Raw genomic sequence first — 22,178 nt, 5'->3', positions numbered from 1 at the left:
ACCTCAAATGATTGTTGAAAGTCTGGTAATGCAAGCACTAGTGCTGAGGAGAGGCGATGTTTCAACTCTGTGAATGCCTTCTGTTGATATCCAAACCAAAATAAATTTACTTTCACTCCTCCCTTGGTGACTTGACTCAAGGGCCAAGTGATATGAGAGAATCCCAACACAAACCTGCAGTAGAAATTTGCAAGACCCAGAAAGCTGTGGAGCTTTATCAGAGTGGTTGGAGTTGTCTATTCTCAAATGACTTGGATCTTGGCTGGATCCACATGAAGCCCCCATTCATCAATAATGTATCCCAGATGTTAAACTTGTGTCATGCCAAAAGTGCATTTCTCCAAATTGGCACATATCTTGTGTTGTCGCAGTGTTTGGAGAACTTGTTGGATGTGATGGAGGTGCTCCTCCCAACTCTGGTTGAAGATCAGGATGTCATCAAAGGATACCACTACAAATGAGTTGGTGAATGGCCACAATATGTCATCCATTAGCCTCATGAAGGTTGCAGGAGCATTCATTGACCCAAAAGGCATAACCAACCATTCGAAAAGGCACTCCTTGGCTTTGAAGGAAGTCTAAATATGAGAGGGTTCAATTGGTACCTAGTGATATCTTGACTTCAAGTTGATCTTGTTGAAATATTTAGCCCCCTTCAGTTGGTCCAGAAGGTCATCAATTCGTGGGATTAGGTACCTATTCTAGATAGTGATCTTGTTCAGTGCCTGATAGTCAATATAGAGTCTCCAAGTCCCATCCTTCTTCTGTACCAACACAATCAAGCTCCAAGAGGGCGATGAACTCAGTCCAATGTGACCTTTCTGCAACAGTTCCTGAATCTATCTCTTGATTTCATCGTTCTCCAGAACAAAGCACTGATAGATTGGTCCATTGGGCAGTGGTGCACTTGGGGTCATATCTATGGAGTGCCTGACCTAGCAGTGTAGAGGCACCCTACAGGGGAGGTGAAGATGTCCTCGTACTCCTCCACAACCTTGTTCATCTATTGTTGTCGTGCAGAAGGGCCCTGTCTGGAGGTCATGGCCACCATCTTCTTCTTTCCTTAAGGGCGTATCATCAAGAAAACAAATCTCCCAGTTTTGGAAATGAGATTACTACATTGTTTTGCAATAACCAAAGAGATGGCGGTAGGCGGTGCTACCTTTGGTATGCTATACAACTTATTTCTCAAAGTAACAATAAAAGCACGAGGCCTTGACTGATAGATAGCATGTCACTTCCACAACTATGGTTGACCTAATAATACATCACAAAATTCAAGGGAAGCAACATCACACAATACCGCATCCGTGAAGGGCTTGATGCTGTACAGATGGTGACACTATTGGCTCACGTGAAGATCCCATCCTTGGTGAAGCCACCCAATGCTGTACAGTTGTGGATGTGCTGTGGTCATTAAGCCCAACTGTTTCATGACCATTTCTGAAATGAGGTTCTTTTGGCACCCGCTATTAACAATGGACTATAGTGGGGAACCCTTTACCCACATCTAGGAGTGGAAGAGGCACTCCTCCTCCTCTAGATTTTTGGGGTTCTCCTTCTGGATCTTCGTGGTGGCAACGATGGTGTTTGTATCTGCATCAATGATCTGCTTCCCTTTTTCATTCCCCTTATCGGGTTTTGACTCAGAGTGGGAACATGCATCTTATTCTGAAGACTTTAGCTTTACCACCAGTGACTTCTTGACCTAACACTCACTTGTGTTGTGACTAGAGCTCTTATGGAACTCATACCACTTTCCCATGTCCTTCTTTGGATTCACGGTGTTATTCTTATCTTACGGCTTTGGCGAGTTGTCCTGGGCCACCCCACCTTGGAATTTTCGTTTATTCAATGGTTTGGGGGCACCTTTCCCTTGCTTCAGATTTGCAAGTCCAAAGTATCGCTTCTTTTGTTTAAACTTATGCTTGATCTTGACAGCATATCGATACACCATGTCGAGTGAGGAGATGTCTAGGAACTCCATCTCGTCCTGGATGTACCTATGTAGGCAGCTGCAGTATTTGAGTACCAAATGCAACTCAAAATCTTTGATACCCAACTTTGTGCGAAGGGTATGAAAAATATTAGTAAACTCTGACATGTCTTGGTCCCTTCCCTGCCATAGCCCATAGTCCACTTTATGTATCTATCGTCTTAGCTTCCCATAGAGTAGTACTGCTCCTTGATGGCATTCCAGAAATAATTCCAAGTGGGTGTGGCTGAAAAGAGTGAGGCCATACTTTCATCCTTCTGCTCACAGCAGGCTTCCCACTAGTCTTTGATGTGGGGGGTGGCTTTGAGAAGAATGAAAGAAATCTTTTCCTGACCGGAAAAATCATGAACATAAAAATACCTTCTACCAGATTTAACCATTTATCTACAGCATCTGCATCTAAATGACCCTCAAATATGGGAATGTGAAAGTTAACTTGTACCTTAAATGGTGTGGCCCTTCCAGAGTAGCTATTGGAAGTAGATGTGTCACCCCTAGGTAGCCGCTAAAGGATCTGGGCAAAGTTTTCCTTCATTGCATTCCTTTGTCGCTTGAGGGCCTCCTTGAGCAAGATTTTGATAGGATCTCCTACCCCCTCATATTTCTTTTCATTCGCCATGGGAGGCCGTCAGGATTTGCTAAGCTGGTAAAGAAAAGGTTCGACCAATTCAAGCCCTAACTACTTATATCCCAACCTCGTTGGGGATATGCAAAGAAAAATAGAGAGAGATTAGACAGCTCTGATACCACTGATCCAAATTAAAATATGAACGCAACAAATTATAGATATGACCATAAATATAGACATATAACACAAATAGTACTTCATTTCATTGATGTTAAATATTGAGATATGCTTACAAACAGAAATGGAAATAATCTAGCTCAGGCGATGGTAGCTTATCTCCGACAGGAGATGTGGCAGCTACATGCCTCTGAGTTATCTTACAATGAGGCTCGAAGGCCTATTTATTGTTGGGAAACAATGGAAAACCCTAAACATTCAAAAACCTAACCCTAGGAGATGAAGCGCCAAACTATGGGTCCCATTTTGGGTAAATTGCTACATCAACTTCCCGGGGTCGTAGCTTTGGCATACGATCTCCGTTTGACGTGCACAATACCTCATCAGAAATTGCTGGGTTGTGTTATATTCTTTCCACGACTAGCCCATGTAGTTAACTGAGGGCTAGAGGGGGGAGGTCACAAGGGTTTTGAAAGGCATTCGTAACACCACTTTATGGGGTCTGGGGCAGTGCCCCAGAAAATTTTGGTTTTGCACCCTATGTTAGGTTGGGCAGACCCACCTATGGTTTTGTGCACAATTTTCACACATGTTTTTGGACACGATGGTTTTCGGTCCATGGTTTTGGACATGATGGTTTTCATTCCATGGTATTGGATGCTTCTGCATGTATATATGTATTATAACATTGAAAGGTATATAATGAAAAATCAAGCTGGTGGTCCCAGTTTTGGGATCCATGGGAAAATCTCTGTCTATATTTGTTTTATGTGTTATGATTTCACATTGTTTATTTTATGTGTTTTAGAATTCGTATGTAGGTAATTTTTGTACGATGTTAAAACCTACATTTGGAATTAGAGTAGATTTGGCTTCAAGGGGACACCTTTATTGCTGAGCGGTTTCGCTCAGGCTTGTGGTAGACCTTGTTCAGCGGGAGATCTTGGAGATCGATTTTGGTGGTGAAAGAAGATGGCGAGCAGTGGAAAGATAGAGATCGAGAAATTTAATGGTCAGAGTTTTGAGTTGTGGAAACTCAAGATGGAGGATCTGTTGGTGGATAAAGATCAGTGGATCATGGTAGATCTAGGTACTAAACCAACGAGAGTGTCTGATGAATAATGGAAGAAGTTGGATCGGAAGGCAAAGAGCACAATATGATTATGTGTCTTAGATTCAGTATTGTTGAATGTATCAGGGGAAGCTACAACGAAGGCTTTGTGGGACAAGTTAGGGACTTTGTACTAATCTAAGTCTCTGGTGAATAAACTGTTCCTACAGAAAAAGTTGTATAACCTGAGGATGAAAGATGGAGACTCGGTGACAGAGCATATGAACACATTTAATATTGTGGTGAGTCAGTTAGTATCTGTTGATATTAAAATTTCAGATGAAGATAAGTGCATTAGTTTGTTGTGTTCTCTACCATATTCATGGGATAGTCTGGTTATTGCAATAGGTAGCAATGCAACTGCCTTGCAGTTTGATGAAATACTCTCAGCCTTGTTGATGGAGGAGATGAGATGGAAAAATATGGAGAGCCAAAATGGTGATGCCTTGTTTGTATAAGGATGGTCCCAGAACAGAAACAAAAATAAGTCATCGAGTGGGAGATCTAAATTTAGAGGGAGATCTAAATCTCCAGGAAAACTTGTAAAGGCGGTGTGCTGGAAATGCGGAAAGGAAGGCCACTTCAAAAGGGACTGTAAATCTAAATCTCCTGACAAAGGAAGGGATCTGATGAGGCTCCTCCTATAGAGGCAAAAACCACCTCAGATGAAGGTGGGGATGTGTACTTGGCTTCTTCAAGTACACATGTAGATCATGAGGCATGGTTGATTGACTCAGGTGCATCCTTTCACTTCACTCCCCATAGAGAGTGGTTCTGTGAGTATGATAAATATGATGGTGGTGATGTCTTCTTGGGGGATGACATGAAGGCTAGAATCATTGGTCGTGGAAAAGTAAAGTTGAAGCTGCAAGGTGGAAGGGTTAGAACACTTCCGAGTGTTCTACATATTCCTGCATTAGCCAGAAATCTGATTTCTGTTAGTAAGCTGGATGATGTAGGTGTAAAAATAGTGTTCGAGAAGGATACCTGCAAGATGGTTCAAGGAGCACTGATATTGATGTAGGGAGTTTAGATTGGAACTCTGTACAAGCTACAAGGTAGCACTGTTGTTGATGGGTGCAATAGTTCTGTGGTTCCTGAAAGTGGAGCAGAAAATCTAGTGGTCTCTGGAGAAAAGACCATGTTGTGGCATCAAAGGCTTGGACATATTGGAGAGAAGGGCCTCCAAATACTTCATGGTAAAGGTATCGTAGAAGGTATGAGTAATAGCTCTCTGGATTTTGATTTCTGTGAAAAATGTGTATACGGGAAGCAGAATCGGGTGAGTTTCCCCTCTGGTGGTAAGAGGGTGAAACATATATTAGAGCTTGTGCACAGTGATGTGTTTGGACCTGTGAAGGTTCCATCAGTAGGTAAGTCTATGTACTATGTATCATTTATAGATGACTTCTCAAGGATGACATGGATATATTTCCTTAAGAAGAAATCTGAAGTCTTTGGAAGGTTTAAAGAATTTAAAGCTCTAGTGGAAAACCAGATAGAGAATAAGATAAAGGTGCTGAGGACAGATAATGTTGGAGAGTTTTGCGGCAATGAATTTGAATATTTCTGTAAGAAGTGCGGTATAACACGAAAAAGACTACTCCATATACACCTCAGCAAAATATAGTTGTAGAAATAATGAACATGACATTGATGGAAAGGGCAAGAAGCATGCTCAGTGGTGCCGGGTTAGGACAAGAATCCTAGGCAGAGGTGGTGGATACTGCATGCTATCTGGTCAACAGGTCACCTTCATTAGCATTGGAGGATAATACTCCACAAGAGGTCTGGACTGGTAAGAAACCCTCTCTTTCACATCTAATGGTATTTGGATGTAATGCATATGTACATGTTCCAAAGCAAAACAAGCCAAGTTGGATAGTAAATCTGAAAAGTGCATCTTTATTGGGTATAAGGATGGTTTAAAGGGTTATAAGCTTTGGAACCCAGTAACAAGGAAAGTTGTGTACAACTAAGATGTGGCGTTCAGAGAGGTGAAAGATGTTATTAAACATGAAGTCCAACCAAAGGAACCTGAGAAGATAGAGTTTGAGCTAAAGGAGGAAGAATCAGACTCTACAGTAGAGGAGGAATCAGAAGATGAAGAGCCACAAACTCCATCTGTGAGAATATCAGTTCGAGAAAGAAGGCAGCTAGAAAGGTATAGTCCATCTACTTTCTATTCAAATTTTGCTTTGTTATTACTGATGATGATCCAGAACTATGAAGGAAGCAGTGGATTCAGAGATGGAAAACTTTGGAAAGACGCCATGGTTGATGAAATGTCATCTTTGCACAAAAATGAGGCTTGGGATCTGGTGGAGTTGCTCGCTGGAAGGAAACCCATTGGCAGCAAATGGGTGCTCAAGAAGAAGACAAATGCAGAAGGAAAGGTGGAGAAATATAAAGCTCGGTTGGTAGCAAAAGGTTATTCCCAGGTGCCAGGAATTGATTTTGGTGATATTTTTTCTCCTGTTGCCAAGGTAACTTCTATTAGATTACTTTTATCTATTGCTGCTACTTTTGATTTTGAGGTAGAATAGATGGATGTGAAGACAACATTTCTTCATGGGGATCTAGAAGAGGAAATATACATGAAGCAACCTGAAGGATTTGTAGTGAAGGGTAAGAAAGAACTGGTATGCAAGTTAAAGAAGTCTCTGTATGGGTTAAAACAGTCACCAAGGATGTGGTATCAGAAATTTGATACATTTATATGGGACTTGGCTTCACCAGAAGCAAAGCAGATCACTGTGTGTATTTTAAATTAATTGGTGACCATGTTATTTATCTGGTCTTGTATGTGGATGATATGTTGCTGGTTGGAAATGACAAAGAAATTATCCAGGATTTGAAGACCCAATTGTCCTCCAAATTTGACATGAAATATCTTGGTGCTGCAAACTATATTTTGGGCATGGAAATTAAAAGAGATTGGGCAAAGAGGAAGCTCTGGTTAAACCAGAGGAAGTATGTCGAGACAATACTGCAGAGGTTTAATATGCAAGATAGTAAACTGGTGAAGGTTCCTATTCCTGTAGGTGTGAGGTTATCTACTGAACAGTGTCCCAAGACACAAGAAGAGGAAGAGGACATGTCTCGTGTTCCATATGCAAGTGTAGTCGGTAGCCTGATGTATGCCATGGTCTATACTAGACCAGTCATTGCACATGCAGTGGGAGTATTGAGCAGGTTTATGTCAAAACCAGGAAAGGAGCACTGGATAGCAATGAAGTGGGTTTTCAGGTATTTCCGTGGCACTAGTAATTATGGTTTGTGCTACCAAGGAATATCAGGATTGGACAAAGTGTTGGATATTCGTGGCTTTGTTGATTTAGTCTGGGCTGGAGATCTGGATCAGAGAAGATCTACAAGTGGGTATGTGTTTAACCTATTTGGAGGTGTAGTCAGTTGGATTAAAAAACAACCTGTAGTGGCACTATCAACAACAGATGCAGAATACATGGCAGCCACTCATGCAAGCAAGGAAGTAGTTTGGTTGCAGAGATTGTGCTCAAGTATGGGGTTAGTAGAGGAAGCTATAAGGATAGACTTTGATAGCCAAAGTGCAATTTTCTTGGCAAAGAACCCTGCATATCATTCAAAGACAAAGCACATTGATGTTCAGTATCACTTTGTGAGGGATATGATAGAAGACAAAAAGGTGTTGCTAGTAAAGGTGGACACTTTGAAGAATACTACAGATGCATTGAAAAAATTTGTGAGCTCTAAGAAGTTCTCTTGGTGTAGAGAAACAATGGGCATTGCAGGGCTAGATAAATGACTAAGCTCTCTTGTGGCCCCCTGTGGAAAGAAAACAACAAGTGGGAGAATGTTGGGTTGTGTTATATTCGTTCCACAACTAGCCCACATGGTAACCGGGGCTTAGAGGGGGGGAGGTCACAGGGGGTTTGAAGGGCATCCGTAACCCCACTTTATGGGTTCCAGGGCAGTGCCCTGGAAAATTTTGGTTTTGGACCCTATGTTAGGTTGGGTGAACCCACCTATGGTTTTGTCCATCATTTGTGCACATGTTTTTCGGATGCGATGGTTTTTGGTCCATGGTATTGGACGCGTTAGTTTTCAGTCCACGGTATTAGATGCTTCAGCATGTATAAATATGTATTATAACATTGAAAGGAAGATAATGAAAAATCAAGCTGGTAGTCCCGGTTTTTGGATCCAAGGGAAAATCTCTATGTATATGTGTTTTATGCGTTATGCTCTCGCATTGTTTATTTTATGTGTTTTAGAATTCGTATGCAGGTAATTTCTGTACGGGGTTAAAACCTACAGAAATATCTATCCAAGGACTACAACATTTGAGCGAGAAACATCGGTGCATGGCCCCATGTCGCTCTAGTTTTCCAAAAAATGTTGTTTAGGGCCTCAAAATGGCTCCGGGAAGTTCAGGACCCGAAAAACTGCCGAAAATAGTATATTGTTCTACAACTAAGGAAACTGAAAAATTGAAAGAAACGATGGTGGAGGTCCAAGTGGAATAGGCGGTTGGCCACAAATATCCACCTGGATCATTAATTCCATTAGTTTTAGGTTTCCCAATCTTGAATTGGGATCCCCTAAATTTGGTTCTATTAGAATGAAATTGTCCATATAGAATTTAGCTACCTTTTCCCTATCTTCCATACTAGCTTTTTTGAAAAACTCAATAAAATGCATGTATTCTTGAAAAGGAAAAGATTCATACTATGCTAGTATCTTAATTTGGAATTGCAGCCACTGTTTCTTGATGAAAACAGCATAGGATTTTTATGGCTTCTTGCATTGTATGGATTCCATAGAGAGACTTGGCATAGTGGCAAGTTGTGTATCTTTCTCTTGCACTTGTTCTCTCACCTTTGTTTTTTGTTTGTAGCTACTCCCTCATAATTGACTCTCTTACTCTCAAATCACTCAACTCCTTGCCCATTTCAGTGACTTTTCATCCATGAGGCCCACATCTTCTACATTCTTAGATTTAGCAATTTTCATCCACCTATTTGTTCTTGCTCTCTCTATTCCAACTCATATAGGAGTGGGACTACAAACGTTTTAGGTGTGAACCTTACTCCCTCAATAAATTTATAATAGGACCCTAAGCTGGGTTGTGGATCAGATCTTAAAGCTCTTGGAGGTCCTTTTAAACTAACTTGGAGCTGGCTTCTTCTTCCTGTAGATCTTTTTTATGCTTCTAATGAGTGCCAGTATTGCAGCAAGAATGCTGCAGCTCCTAGGCTACCATCTTTACTTTATCAACCCAAAGTCCGTACAAACTTGGAGGTGACAATTCTGTATACACAAGTAAAAGTGATGGTTCTGCCTTTTGTCGCTGTTCAGCTAGCAAGAGACCACTGGGGTTTTCAAGCTAGACTTCTATGGAGTCATAAGAAGCTTGCTTTCTTGATGGAAGAAAGGGAAATCTACTCTAAGGGAGAGTTACTCCACTGCAATAATGAAAAAGACCGAAATTCAATGCTAAGTCACACCATTTCCTAATTAACTACCAATAAACTATGCTTTATAATAATGCTAAATTAATATGAACCAAATGTTACTATCTAAGCAAGGAAGTAAAAATAATCAAACATCACTATTGTGCAAGTAAAGGGACTGAAATAAATCTATTTTTGCTTTTTTCTTCTTTTCATGCATAATCAAGTATGCAAACTAATTTATTTTGGTGTTGTGGCGGGTGGTTTAGGGATGTTTTAGGATGGATGGAAGGTTTAGGAGATGGTTGGATGGTGTGGGAGATCCTTGGGTGATCTTTGGTGGCTTCCTAGAGGTTTTCCCTCAATTCGGCCTCAAAATAGGCCATTACAGGAAAATGTACAAGATGTACTAGAAACCTATAGGATTCCTTGTATTTCTATAGGATACAGTTGAGAGAAAAATGGGAGGTGTTGAAAATGATGAACGGCTTAGGGAAGGTGGTAGATTGGTGGAATCAAGTAAGAAACAGTCTAGGATCACTCAAAAGTCAACAACAAGGGTAGAAGATGGTTGGATTTGCTCAATGTGCTTGGAAGAATTTCTATGTAAGATGATGAAAACTACTGAAGGTAATGGTGAAAAAAGGAATGACTATGGTGGATGAAGTGGAAGATAGTTTGGCTATGAAATCTTTGTCTACTCCTGAAACACCTGCTTTTCATAAAACATGTGTAATTTCCAAAAAACTATGTAAACAAGAAGCATTCTCATAAGTTAGAAAAGAAAAATTAATGAACTAACTGCCTACATTATGCATGAGGAAAGTTGTTGAAAGGAATGAAATCATTCTTTAGATCTATTGCAAGAATGAAGATAAAAGAGATGGCAATGAAATCCTATTTTGCAAAGCTGATCAAATGCTAATGTAAATATAATAAACTCTAAAGCTCATACAAGAAATAGAATCTGTGTTTTTTGGTGCTGCATAAGGGTCCCTTCCTGAAATCATGAACACAAAGGGAGGAAATGAGGCCAAGACATCTACTGATAGCCTTGTGGTTCTCCTTTTATCCCTACTAACCTACTACTGAAGTAAGGCACAAATGGAACCAAACTAATAAACAACCAATCCAATCTACACTACTTGCAATGAAAATACATATAAGGACAAATTAAAAATGAAGCTATGAAACTAAGCTAAACATACAGATACGAGAAAGAGGAGCCTTGGCTACTAGGGTTGGGCCCTAACCCAAGAGATTTAACCCTCTGAGTTAACTCAGTGCTGGCTCAAAACAAAACTCATCCTTATTACGAAAACAAAAATTACATCAACAAAACTTCCAAAAGCTTGGAGCTCGAAAATAACTTAGATTTCTACAACAAAAATTGAATCCTAATGAGGCTTTAGATCTCTCTACTTATACAACTGAAGTCCCCAATGACTTCCTTAAAATTAGGGAGGCTCGACTCCCAAACTCGAGATAAATTAGCTCTTTGTCTCTCACTTGCTCGTCTGCCTTCTAATCCTCATGACTTGGCTGCTTGCACTCTGAGATGGTGTGATTGATGGATGAATATTCAAATGGAGGAGAAGTAAATGAGGAGCATTTACCTCCTGCAATCCCTCTCCCTTGTCCCATTTGAGTTTTAACCTTAGTCTTTTCAAAATTCCTTGATTTTATCCTTCAATCTTGCATTCAATGCATATTAGTCCACTAGGCATACTATCCAACTCTAACACATCTCATAAACTAAATATAATCAAAAACATGTAATAAGTTGTGAGAAAATATGGTTTGACTAAGCTAGGAGGTGAATTAAGGCCCATATAATTACCCAATGATGAGGCTCATCATCACCCCTTTCTAAAAGTGTTGCTCATCCTCTAAGCAACTCAATCAATATCTATATCCTTCATACCTCTAGTGGCATCCCTGACATCCCATCCTGCTATTGTGGTTTCCTCTTCTTGTTCATAGAAGCCTGCATTCTTTTCTACCTCCTCCCACTGCCTCTTTTCTTCTTCTTCCTTCCTTCCTTTTAGCATTCCTAACAGTAGTGGTGGAGTGAGTTTCAGGCCAATCCATTTGATTTTCAGCCTTTCCATATATTGCTTGTACATGGGTGTCATGTTCAGTGCTTCTCTCAATCTTTGAGGAGAGTGGTACTCTCTTATCTTTAAGCTGTATGGCAATGTGTTCCATCTCCTCAGGAAAGCATGTATGCTATCATCCCCTAACAACCTGAACATGTCCTCAAAATGTGAAATTGCTTGCTCTTGGGTAGCAAGATACCTGGGTGCAAGCTGAGGGTCATTTGCAATCAAATTATGTGTACTGATGAGGGCCATTGGATCTGATTGTTCAACTCTGATCATAAGAGGTTCATTTTGTTCTCTTGCCAATATCTTCTTCATCTCTGTAGCCCTTGATTCCTCATGGTTCATCCATGATGCCAAAGCCATCAACTGTAAATCTCCTAGCTTGGCATTAGGGTCCCAGACATTCATGTCTATTAAGGCCATGTTATGCAAATAAAACTCAGACATCTTGGCCCTATCTTCTAGTGTGCTCTGATCATAAAGATCAATGAACTGCCTGTAGTCCTGAAATGGCATCGTGCCTCTCTGTGGTAGGGTCTTAATCTAGAACTATAGCCACTTTTCCTTGAGGTATAGGGCATAGGATTTAGCTGACATCCTACATTGGATTTCTTCCAAAGAGAGACTGGCCATACATGCCAATTGATTCTCTCTTTCTTGCAGTTGTCCTCTTAACCATGCATTTTTTGTTTCTAGTTGATTCTTCATTATGGCTTCTCTGTCTCTCAAGCTACTTAGCTCTCTGCCCATCTCCTTGAGCTTCTCCTCCATGTGCCCAATGTCTTCCAACCCCTTGGATTTGGCAATATGCATCCATCAATGAGTTCTGGCTCTCTCCTTCTCAAGCTCGAAGAATAGTGGAATAGCAAATTTTTGAGGAATAACCCTGCCTCCTTCAATAAACCTATAGTAGGAGTCAAGGTTAGGTTGGGGGCTAGGTTCCTTTAACTTTGGGTCCTCTTCTTTAGTTTCTTGTTGTTGGCCTCCCTCCTTTTCCAATTTTTGTGTCTCTTGTAGGTTCAATAGAGTATCCTGTAGGACTACTTCAGCTTCCTGTAGATCCTGCTATGTATCTTGTAGGATTTCTTTTCCCTTGGAGGAGGTGGATCTAGTCATAGGCCTTCTCACATAGGTGATAGGAGACTTAGGAGAAGGAATTTTCTCCTGTTGTTTAGCTGAGTCAATCACAATGGAAATTTTGGTTGGTTTTTCGGGTTTCCCCTGCCTTATTATTATGCTTTCCTTGTCTTGAAATATAAAGGGGTCTGCCTCTATCATTTTCCTTTTTGCTTGACGGGGATGGTAAGAGCAGTGAGGGCAGCTACTACCTCTCTCTCACTATGTTCTGGAGACACCCTAGGTGACTCTTCCTCATCTTCTACCCCCTCTTTCCATTTTCTTTATTCACCTATGTCTTTCCTTTCTTCTTCCTCTTGTAGATCGTCATCCTCTTTATCAGTTCCTCCTTAACATCCTCCTTTGTTTCTTCATCATCCTCATTCCCTTCTATTTCATCTTCTTCTTCATCCATCTCATCTTCATCTCCTTCTACTTCTTCTTCTTCCTGCTCTACTTCTTCTTCCTCTGCTTCAGTCTCTTCCTCATCCTTTCCACTGACAGTAGGACTAACATCATATGTGAGAGCTTTGATGTCCTCCTCTGCCTGCATGTCTTTGAAAACTAACCATTGTATAGGAATTATGAGGTTTTGGAGGGCATCTTCTATAAGGATTCTAATTAACCCATGGTGAGCTAACTGTTGGGAATTTCCCTCTTGCACCTTGATGCTTGTGTCTATCAGTGATTGCAATAGGAAGTATGGTATGCTGAGCCTGTGGTGAGGGGGTGTTTCTGCTCCAAATCTCAACTCTTCAAGAAGCCTAAAATGATAGCCATAGACCACACTATACCTACCCTCACATGATATGTATTTGATAAGTTGGTAGCTCACCTCATTCCAGGGATATGGAAAACTTTCTCTCCTTACTCCATTCTTGTCCTCAATGGGTTCCTCACCTTCTAAAAAGAATTTCCTTTTGGAAATCTAGCTATCTCCTTTGTCTTCCTTCCTCCATGGTACTCCTAGGGGAAGTGTGGTAACTCTGCTGATGAGTTCAAGGGTGAGCTCTATGGAGAGGCCTCTTACCACAACAATGGCATGGACTCTGGTAAGTGGAATGAGGAGAGAGAAAAATCTCGGGCCACCTCATCATCATATCCCTTAATTTTTTAAAACACCCCATCCAATTATGCCTTCTGAATATTTCTAGCACCTGACGGTGTTGTTGGATTCTCACAGTGTTAATGGACTCCCTTCTATTAAACCCTCCTGTAATCTTGGTTGGTGAAGTTTGAGGAGATTAGATCGTTGACACAATTTTCAAATTCAGAAGTAAAAAGCTGAAATGGCTGTGTCGACAATTCTCTTTCACAGCTTCCAAAATCACTCAAACTAGAGGATTTTTTGTTCAATTTAATTGGAAAGAGGATGCAATTATAGAGCCTACATCTTCATAGTGTTTGTTGTGGCCAACCCCCATGTTTTCCCTCTGAAACTCCTCTTAGCCAATCCTGTAGACTGTCTTTGTGTATCCTATAGGATTCCTATGTGAAATCCTATAGGATTTCCTATGTAATCATGTAGGAATTCTTGTGTAGACAAATGATGGAGTTTTCATTTATGTAGGTTTCCTGGGTATGAGAGAGACTTTTTAGAGCGAGCCTCGAGGAAATGAATGCATGAATGCATAGGGATAGTGATTATTTCCTCTTATGGTCATTTGGGGTGAGGTGGTGTGTTGGTAGCCGAGGTACGGTTTCCATTTTTTGGGACTATTGGTCCCGACTACCACCCCATCATTCCCCACTCCTCGTAATCAACTCCGACTTCATGCATCCATAGCACTAACTGCTTTTATCCTTCTCCTTTCTGTTTTTTAGTTGAATTTTTCCACGTGTGAGAGGACAACTTGTTTTGTCTTTGTTGACTGATTGAAGGTGGCCAAGTTAACTGGCCAGCTTTCACTTATAAACAAAATTACTCGTAACCTTTACATATTTCAACTACATTATGCACATGAGAGAGTGAGTGGGATACTTACCTGTGGTGCTATTGCCTTGCTGAAATTGTCAAAGATTGGAGGTGCTTGTTGTGTGTATTGGCTACATGCTATTCTTCTTCCATTTTTTTGTTGTTCTCTGATGATTTTTTTGTGGTGGAGGTACCTAGTGTTGAAGATGATGGTGCTGCTGCTACTTTGGAGTCCCTTCTTCTCTTGGATCATCATGCTGGAAGCTTTCTATTCTTATGATTTGTATTCTATGGGATAGGCTGCTACGGGATTTCCTACAGGATGTCCTGTAGCTGCTTCTCCCTCAGAACTCTTAAATCATACACTTTGCTGGGATTTCGAGGATGCTGACATTGATGGAGAGGGAGACTAGGAGTGTAGAGAATGAGGAATACTCAGGTTATGCTCCCTATTGTTCTCTATTTCCTTCGTTTTTCAAAGATTATGAAATTTATTTTTTTGAAGCTAATTTCTTTTAGGGTGAATGTATGGGTGATGAAGGTGGGCATAGGTATGGTAATGGAACGATGATGTAGGGGTGCTATTTTATTAACATAGAAGGTCATATTTTTTCCCTAGGGTCGCTTTGTAGGATTTCTAGGTCACTGTAATTCCTACAGGATCATCCTGTAGGTTTTCAGGGGACCCTGTAGGTTTAGAGGGGATCCTATAGAAAACACAGTCCACTTGTAAGCTGAAGCAAAGGAGTGGGAAAAATGAAAAAAATGGTGCAGTGATGAACGACAATGAGTGGAAAAATAAAGATGTGAGTGAAATAGATCTCTTTGTGATCCTCCTTTTCTCTTTGATCGTCCTTGTTGTTGACCTCCAAAATAGAAATTTCACACGATTTTTTATGTTTTTTTCATTTTTTTTTTTTTGAAAACAACTAGGCTGCCTCCGAGAAGTTGTCATCCTAGTTTCTTTACCTAGGTGCCTCAAGAGAGGTTTTCACCTAGGGATATTTTTATTTTCGTTTTTTTCTTTTTTCCTTTTTTATTGACACCATTCGGTCACCCCAAGAGGTTTTCAACCCGTTAGTGGGACTCAGACACCTCATGGAGTTTTTCACTGAGTCCTTATTCTTTTTCTTTTTTCTTAATGATTTTATGAGGTAGGAGCTGAAACTTGCTCCACTACCATCATTATTTTATTGACGCCATCAATGAACTCTTGTTTTGATAATAGTCTCTTGTAAATTTTCAATCGGTGTCCATTAACAAGTAAATGAATGGCCTCTTCATCTATGGTTCTGATCTGTACTGGACCATTATCATGCATCTTTCTGCAACCTAAGTTCCTAGCCATCATGTACTTAACTTGCCCTTGAAGTCTTTATAGCTTGAATCATTTAACAAAGCCCAATTACATTCTTGAAATTGCTTTTCCTTGATGTTCTTCTCGTTCCAGATCTTCATCTGAAGTTGAATTACCTCTGTATGCAGGAGGGCCTACATTCTGAACTCATGTAAACCTTTCAACTGGAGCAATCTCTCTTTTTGTGCACTAGTGAGATCTAGATATAGTTGGGCTACCATCCTTAATGTGTTATGCTCAAATTCAGTCGAGAGCTGGACCTTTTCCCATAGACTAGCTCATATGGTGTGAATCCAGTGGTGGTCTTCCAAGTGGTATTATAGGCCCAGGTGGCCTCAACTAGTCTATATACCCAATCCTTCCTGCTGCTGCTTACCACTTTGGTCAAGATGCCCTCCAGCGCTCTGTTGGTCACCTCCACTTACTTATTAGCTTGTGGATGATAGGGAGTGGAGGTTCTTTGCTTGATCTTGTGTGTGATGAGAAGTCTTCAATCATGTTGGAGGTAGTCTGGATGCCTTGGTCTATGACCAACTCTCTAGGGTATCCAAATTTGTAGAATACATTATCCTTTAGGAACTTAGCTACCTTCTCTTTGTTGCTGCTTTAATTACCTTGGTTTCAGTCCACTTAGTGAGAAAGTAAGTGCACACAATGATGTACTTTTTTTGTTTGGAAGGAGGTTCAATAGATCCAATGAAGTCCATGCCCCACTTATCAAATGGCTCGAAAGTCACTTGAGGTTGCAAAGGCATTTCATCTCTTGGAGTAGGCCTTCCCATCCTTTGCCACCGATCACACTGACTAGTATATCTTTTCACATCCTAATGAAGAGTAATCCAATAATAGCATCCTTGTGACACTTTGAATGTTGTCCTCTTTGCTGCAAAGTGACCTCCACAAGGCCCATCCTGACAGGTCAGAAGGATGTCAAAGACTTCATCCTCCTTGACACACCTTCTCAAGATTTGGTTTGGGCCAAGTTTGAAGAGGTTGCCCCAATCCAAGTGAAGGGGTCACTCTTCCTTACTATTTTGATTTTATCATTGGAGGAAAAGTTCAGTGGGAACATTGTAGACACCAAATAGTTTTTCTATATCAACAAACCATGGAGAGAGAAATGAAATGGTGAATAAGTGCTCATCTGGTAACTGGTCATCGACCATTCCATCCTCTCCTGCAGGCATATTTAATCTGGACAAAAATTCTGCAACAACATTTTCTTATCAGGCTTATCAACAATGGTTAGATCAAACTGTTGTAATAAAAGTAACCATATTATAATCCGAGCATTCACATATGGTTATTCATTAAATATTTGATTTGCAGCATGGTTAGAATACACAAATGTTTGATAGCCTACAATATAATGCCTAAATTTGTTCAATGAATTGACAACAGTCAGGAGCTCCTTTTCGGTCACTGTGTAGTTCAACTCAGCCTTTAACAGGTTCTTACTAAAATGGTAGATAACATAAGGCAATTTTTCATCTATTTGACCTAGGGCTGCTCCTATGGCTTTGTGTGAGGCATCAACAAGAATATGAAAAGGAAGGGCCCAATTTGGGCCTCAGAGAATCAGTGCAGCGGTTAACTTGTTCTTTAGGGTGTCTACGTCTCTTGACAGCTTTTTGACCATATAAACTTAGAGTCATTGTCCAACAACCCAAATAAGGGAAAGGCCAACTTGCTGAAGTCCTTTATGAACCTTCGGTAGTATCCAACTAACCATAGGAAACTTCTAACATCTCTCTACTTTTGAGGAGGTGTGACCCTTTGGATGATAGCTATTTTGTTTGGTTCCATGTACAGTCCTTGCTGAGATATTGAATGACCCAGCACAGTCCCAACAGTCATCAAGAATTCACATTTTTCGGGACTAAGAGACAAGTTCATTTCAATGCATTTGTGTAGTACTTTTAGCTAGGTTGGGCAATTCCTCTTGAAACTCACAACCATAAGGTGTAAAATCGTCCATATAAATTTCCACCGCATCATGGACTAACTCGGCAAAAATACTCAGGACTACTCTCTGGAAAGTGGCAGGAGAATTACCTAGGCCAAATGGAAGGACCTTATAGGAAAATGTACCCGAAGAAACAAGTGAATGTGGTTTTTATCCTGGTCTTTTGGGCTAATCTAGATTTGGTTGTACCCGCTAAATCCATCTAGGAAAGAGAAAACTTTTTCCCTGCCAGGCCATCTAGCACCTAGTCAAAGAAAGGTAGAGGAAAATGGTCCTTCTTTTTGGCTTTGTTCAACTCCCTATAATCGACACAAAGCCTCCACTTACCTTTTTTATTTTGAACTAATACAAAAGGAGAGACCAACTCACTGTCAAAGATAGGGTAAATGAATCCTACATCTAGCAGTTTTTGTAGTTCTTCTTTGACTATATCTTTAAGAGATGGATTCATCCTCCTTTGGGGTTACTGGACTCACTTTCAACCTTCTTTGATGTATATGTGGTGAGTACACACTGAGCGGTGCACTCCCTTCATTTCTTTGTAACTCCAAGTGAAGGCATCTAGATGTTGCTTTAGCATAATGCATAACTTCTCTTCTTGGAAAGCAAAAAGAGATGGATTCATTTTCAAGGTTCTTTCAGGGCCGAATTCTATTGTTTTGACATGGAGAGGGTTAGAATCAGCCAAGCATAGGTCAATTGGATGATTGTTCTATGTTTTCTTTACTACATCTTCTAAGGACAATGTACTGGGAGTTGGACTTTGGAGTGGGTGTTCAATCAAATCATATTCATCCTATTGTCCTCCTCCCATGGTTGTTTCTAAAGTATAAACTTGGGCGGAATAAACTTCATCTTCTTCCTCCTCCTCCAGCGATAAACATAAATCATGTTCTAGTGATGGCTGAGCAGGAGGGTATAAGACTAATTTCTTACACATATACCATTCTTGATGGTCATATTCCTAGCTCTATAGTTGATGTAAGCATCGACAATGGCCAATGAGGGTCACCCAAAGTGAGAGGGTAACCAGTAAGCTTAATCTTAGGCTGGAGAACTAGGAAATCCATCGGGTACTCCCAAGAGTCAATGGAGACCATGACATCGTCGAAAATCCCCTCAGGGGCCACTATGGAGTAGTCTGCAAGTTGCAGAACTATTGTGGTCTTCCCCAATGAACCTTGGAGGTTGAGCTTGAGCATGGTTCATTGGTCATCACGTTAATAGTTAACCCCAAGATCGATCAAAGTGTGTGGGACAATAGTTCCATTGATGTGCACATCTACTACAAGGCTTCTAGGGTGAAAATACTTTGGACAGATTACTTACCCCAACATTAAGTCTGATAGCTATCAAATGACATTAATGGTAGGGGCAACTCTTCTTTGCCTCCCTGGATGCTTGAAGCACTTCTCCTTAATCAACGTATTGTAAATAGTAAATCGTTTATTGCTTGGAGAAGTGGAATCTTTACACATAGATTTTTCAATTTCTCCCAGAAGTTCAGTCTCTTCTGGGGTAGGTTGGAGCAGCTAGGTTAATATCTCAGGAAAGGGTGGATTTACTTTAAGAATTATTTCCTCTCTTTCTTCCTCAACCTCCCTAGGTGGAGGTGGAGGTTGGTTATCCAGGAGAACTCTCCCAGATCTCAGGTTAATCTCCTGGATTTCCACAACATAAGCTAGATATGATGTCTCTCCACTGTATACTTATTGAGCCTATCTATTGTTCGGGTTCAGATTTGGCTGGGCATGCATCTGGGGTTGCTTGGGTGGAGCAGAGTGTAACAGCTATGGTTGGGCAGGTGGTGGAGGCAATAAAGCTGGAACATTGTTGTATTGGGGCCTCCAACCCTGGGGTGGTGCATTCCACTGAGGTTGTGGAAGAGCATATGGTTGAAATGATTGGTTGGCTAGCTGGGAGTGATACTGGGATGCAAAGCACTAAGGAGGGGGTGTGTAGACCAGGAAGGATGAGTGGGGGTCCCAAGAAGGTATGGATGTGGTCTAGTTGGGGTTGTAATATGCATGAGCTGACCCTTGCATGCCTACTGGTATGGCCTAGGCCCATGAGGTCTCCTTAGGTTTATGTAGCGGAGCTGCTCAGTGACCCCTTCAGCTCCTTGATATACAACTTTCGTCGAGGCAAAGAAGGGCACTTATCTGTGGAGTGGTTTTCTTCATAGACTGAGAAAATTTCAATAGAATTCAAAGGAAATTCATCCCTAGCATGCCTCCTAGTGCATCTAGGACATAAAATGGCCAAGTCTCTCTCTACTTCCTCCTTCTTTCTCTTAATGTGTATAGTGTCCATTTGTAAGGCAAGAGTTCGCATCATCTCACTCTTGAAATCTTCCAGTATGTTTCCAATTTCACCTTGATGGATGAGTTGGAAGAGGATGTACTGACCATAGGTTGACTACCCTACTTTTCTTCCTAGCTGCCCTAGAATGGTTTCTAAAGACAGTCTTGATATCCTCATAGGGTAATTGGAAGACATATCCTCCTACTAACAAGTGTAGGGTATCTAGAAGATTTCCCTTACTCCCGTAAGTAGGACCAACTTTAGTGACTCAGGGTCAAGTGTGCACATGACCCTCTTTAACTAAGCTGGAATCATTCTTCATAATCCTCTAGGGATTCATGATTACCTATGGTCATCCTAAATTAGTATCCTTTGACCTATAGTAGTATCGATAAATTGTTGTTAAAGGATTGCTGCATCTGAGCCCAAGCTATGATGCTATCCCCAGGTGTTATGCATCAAATCCCCCCACAACATGTTTTGGGGCTCAAAGCCTAAGTTTTGGTCAAATGTATTGTAAGACTCCACGAATTGTGGCACAGAGGCGCGAAGTTTAGATTGAGTCATAGGGTTGTCTGCCCTAAGTTTTGTAATGTAATGTAACGTCATGTCGGCCTACCAATGGTCCATGGACCATGGGATTGTATAAATAGAGTGAGGCTCTAAGCTATAAAAATGACGAATGAGCGAATTGGAGATAGGAAAATATGAATGGCTCAAGCATAGAGTAAGAGTCTATGTGTATTTAGGTTGTAGTAGTAGGAAGAGGCTCTGCAGCTGAGTGCGTAGAGGCCTAGTAGAGTCCATAGTTGTGTGCGCAGACCCCTGCAGCTGAGTGCATAGGGCAGTGTCGAGTCTGTAACTTGAACGAAAAAATAATAAAGAGAAGTTGATTCAATTTTATGTATCTGCTTTTGTATTATGTTCTATGCATTTTTATTGTTTTTTTATCGCGTGCACTTATATGAAGGATGAATATACTGTTTAATATCACTAGACTTACACAGATAAGTTAAGTAATCAGAGAACAACAGGTTAATAGTAAGTAACGTGGATTGTAATACAGATTGTGCCCCGAGTAGTAGGGTTGCATGACGGCGGCTTCAGACGTTGCGAGGCATTGATAGGTGCCACAGGGTTCAAACTGCAGTGGCTAGAAGCCATCAGACATCCGCAAGGTGAGGAAACCTGGGTCTAGCACCCTCCCATACTACTTCGGGTGAGACCTCAGTTCGTGCTACATGGACTGTTGCCAAAACGACCAGTAGTATCGGGATTTGTTTGGCTGAATCACCTTTGAACCTGGGTCAGGCCCATAAGCCAACAACTGGTTCTGTTGCCAAGACCGGGCTCTGCATAACGGATGTCTGATGTTGTGCCACTAGAAACAAATAAAGAAATAAATTGAAGGGTGGTTGGATAAGAAGATTCACGAGTTTGTGGCACACGAAAATAGAAATCTACGAGTATCTAAGGAATAGTGGTTGGAGTATACTTGTATAAGAAAATCCATGAAATTTTCTTTGCATCCTTTCCTTCTGAGCTTTATGAGTGGATCGCGAAGCTAGCAGATAGTCAGGGTAGTTGTAGGCTTGAAAAAACAATTGCGCAGACTCCGGAATTAGTGGGCAGACTAGAAGCAATATTGGAGATATGATCGCACGAGTTGCGAACCATTGGCTCAATTGAATTATAGGAGGATTTATCACTGAGTTCGTGGTAGATACGACTATTAGCTATAGTGACACGGAGCGACGTTACCTCAGGGACCGTGAGTTAGGTATATTAAATCTTAGAACACTTGGATTAAGATGTTATTGTGTGGAAAGTAGGTTATGCAAATAAATTAATGTTTGGGACTATGCAAAGTGGGAAGATCTACAGAAGTCGAAGTAGTGAAGAATTAGAAACTGGTCCCTTAATTTCCCCCTTGCGAGAAAGTGAGGAAGAGCTCACGAAATTTTATCCAAGAAGCATGGTCAGTCTGATAAGGCTACAAAATTTCGTGCTTTACCCCCTCCACCTCACCCACCCATGCACCTCACCATCCTCACCTCCATCTCCACCCACCCCAGCTCAACCACCACCATAGTTCAGTATGGTGAGTGTGATCAAACTACGGTATTCA

The sequence above is a fragment of the Pinus tabuliformis genome, chromosome 9 (assembly GCF_031772625.1).
Source record: "Pinus tabuliformis cultivar Carrire ecotype Pingquan chromosome 9, CPIR1, whole genome shotgun sequence".
Taxonomy (NCBI): Eukaryota; Viridiplantae; Streptophyta; class Pinopsida; order Pinales; family Pinaceae; genus Pinus; species Pinus tabuliformis.
Note: the sequence above shows the minus strand (reverse complement) of the source record.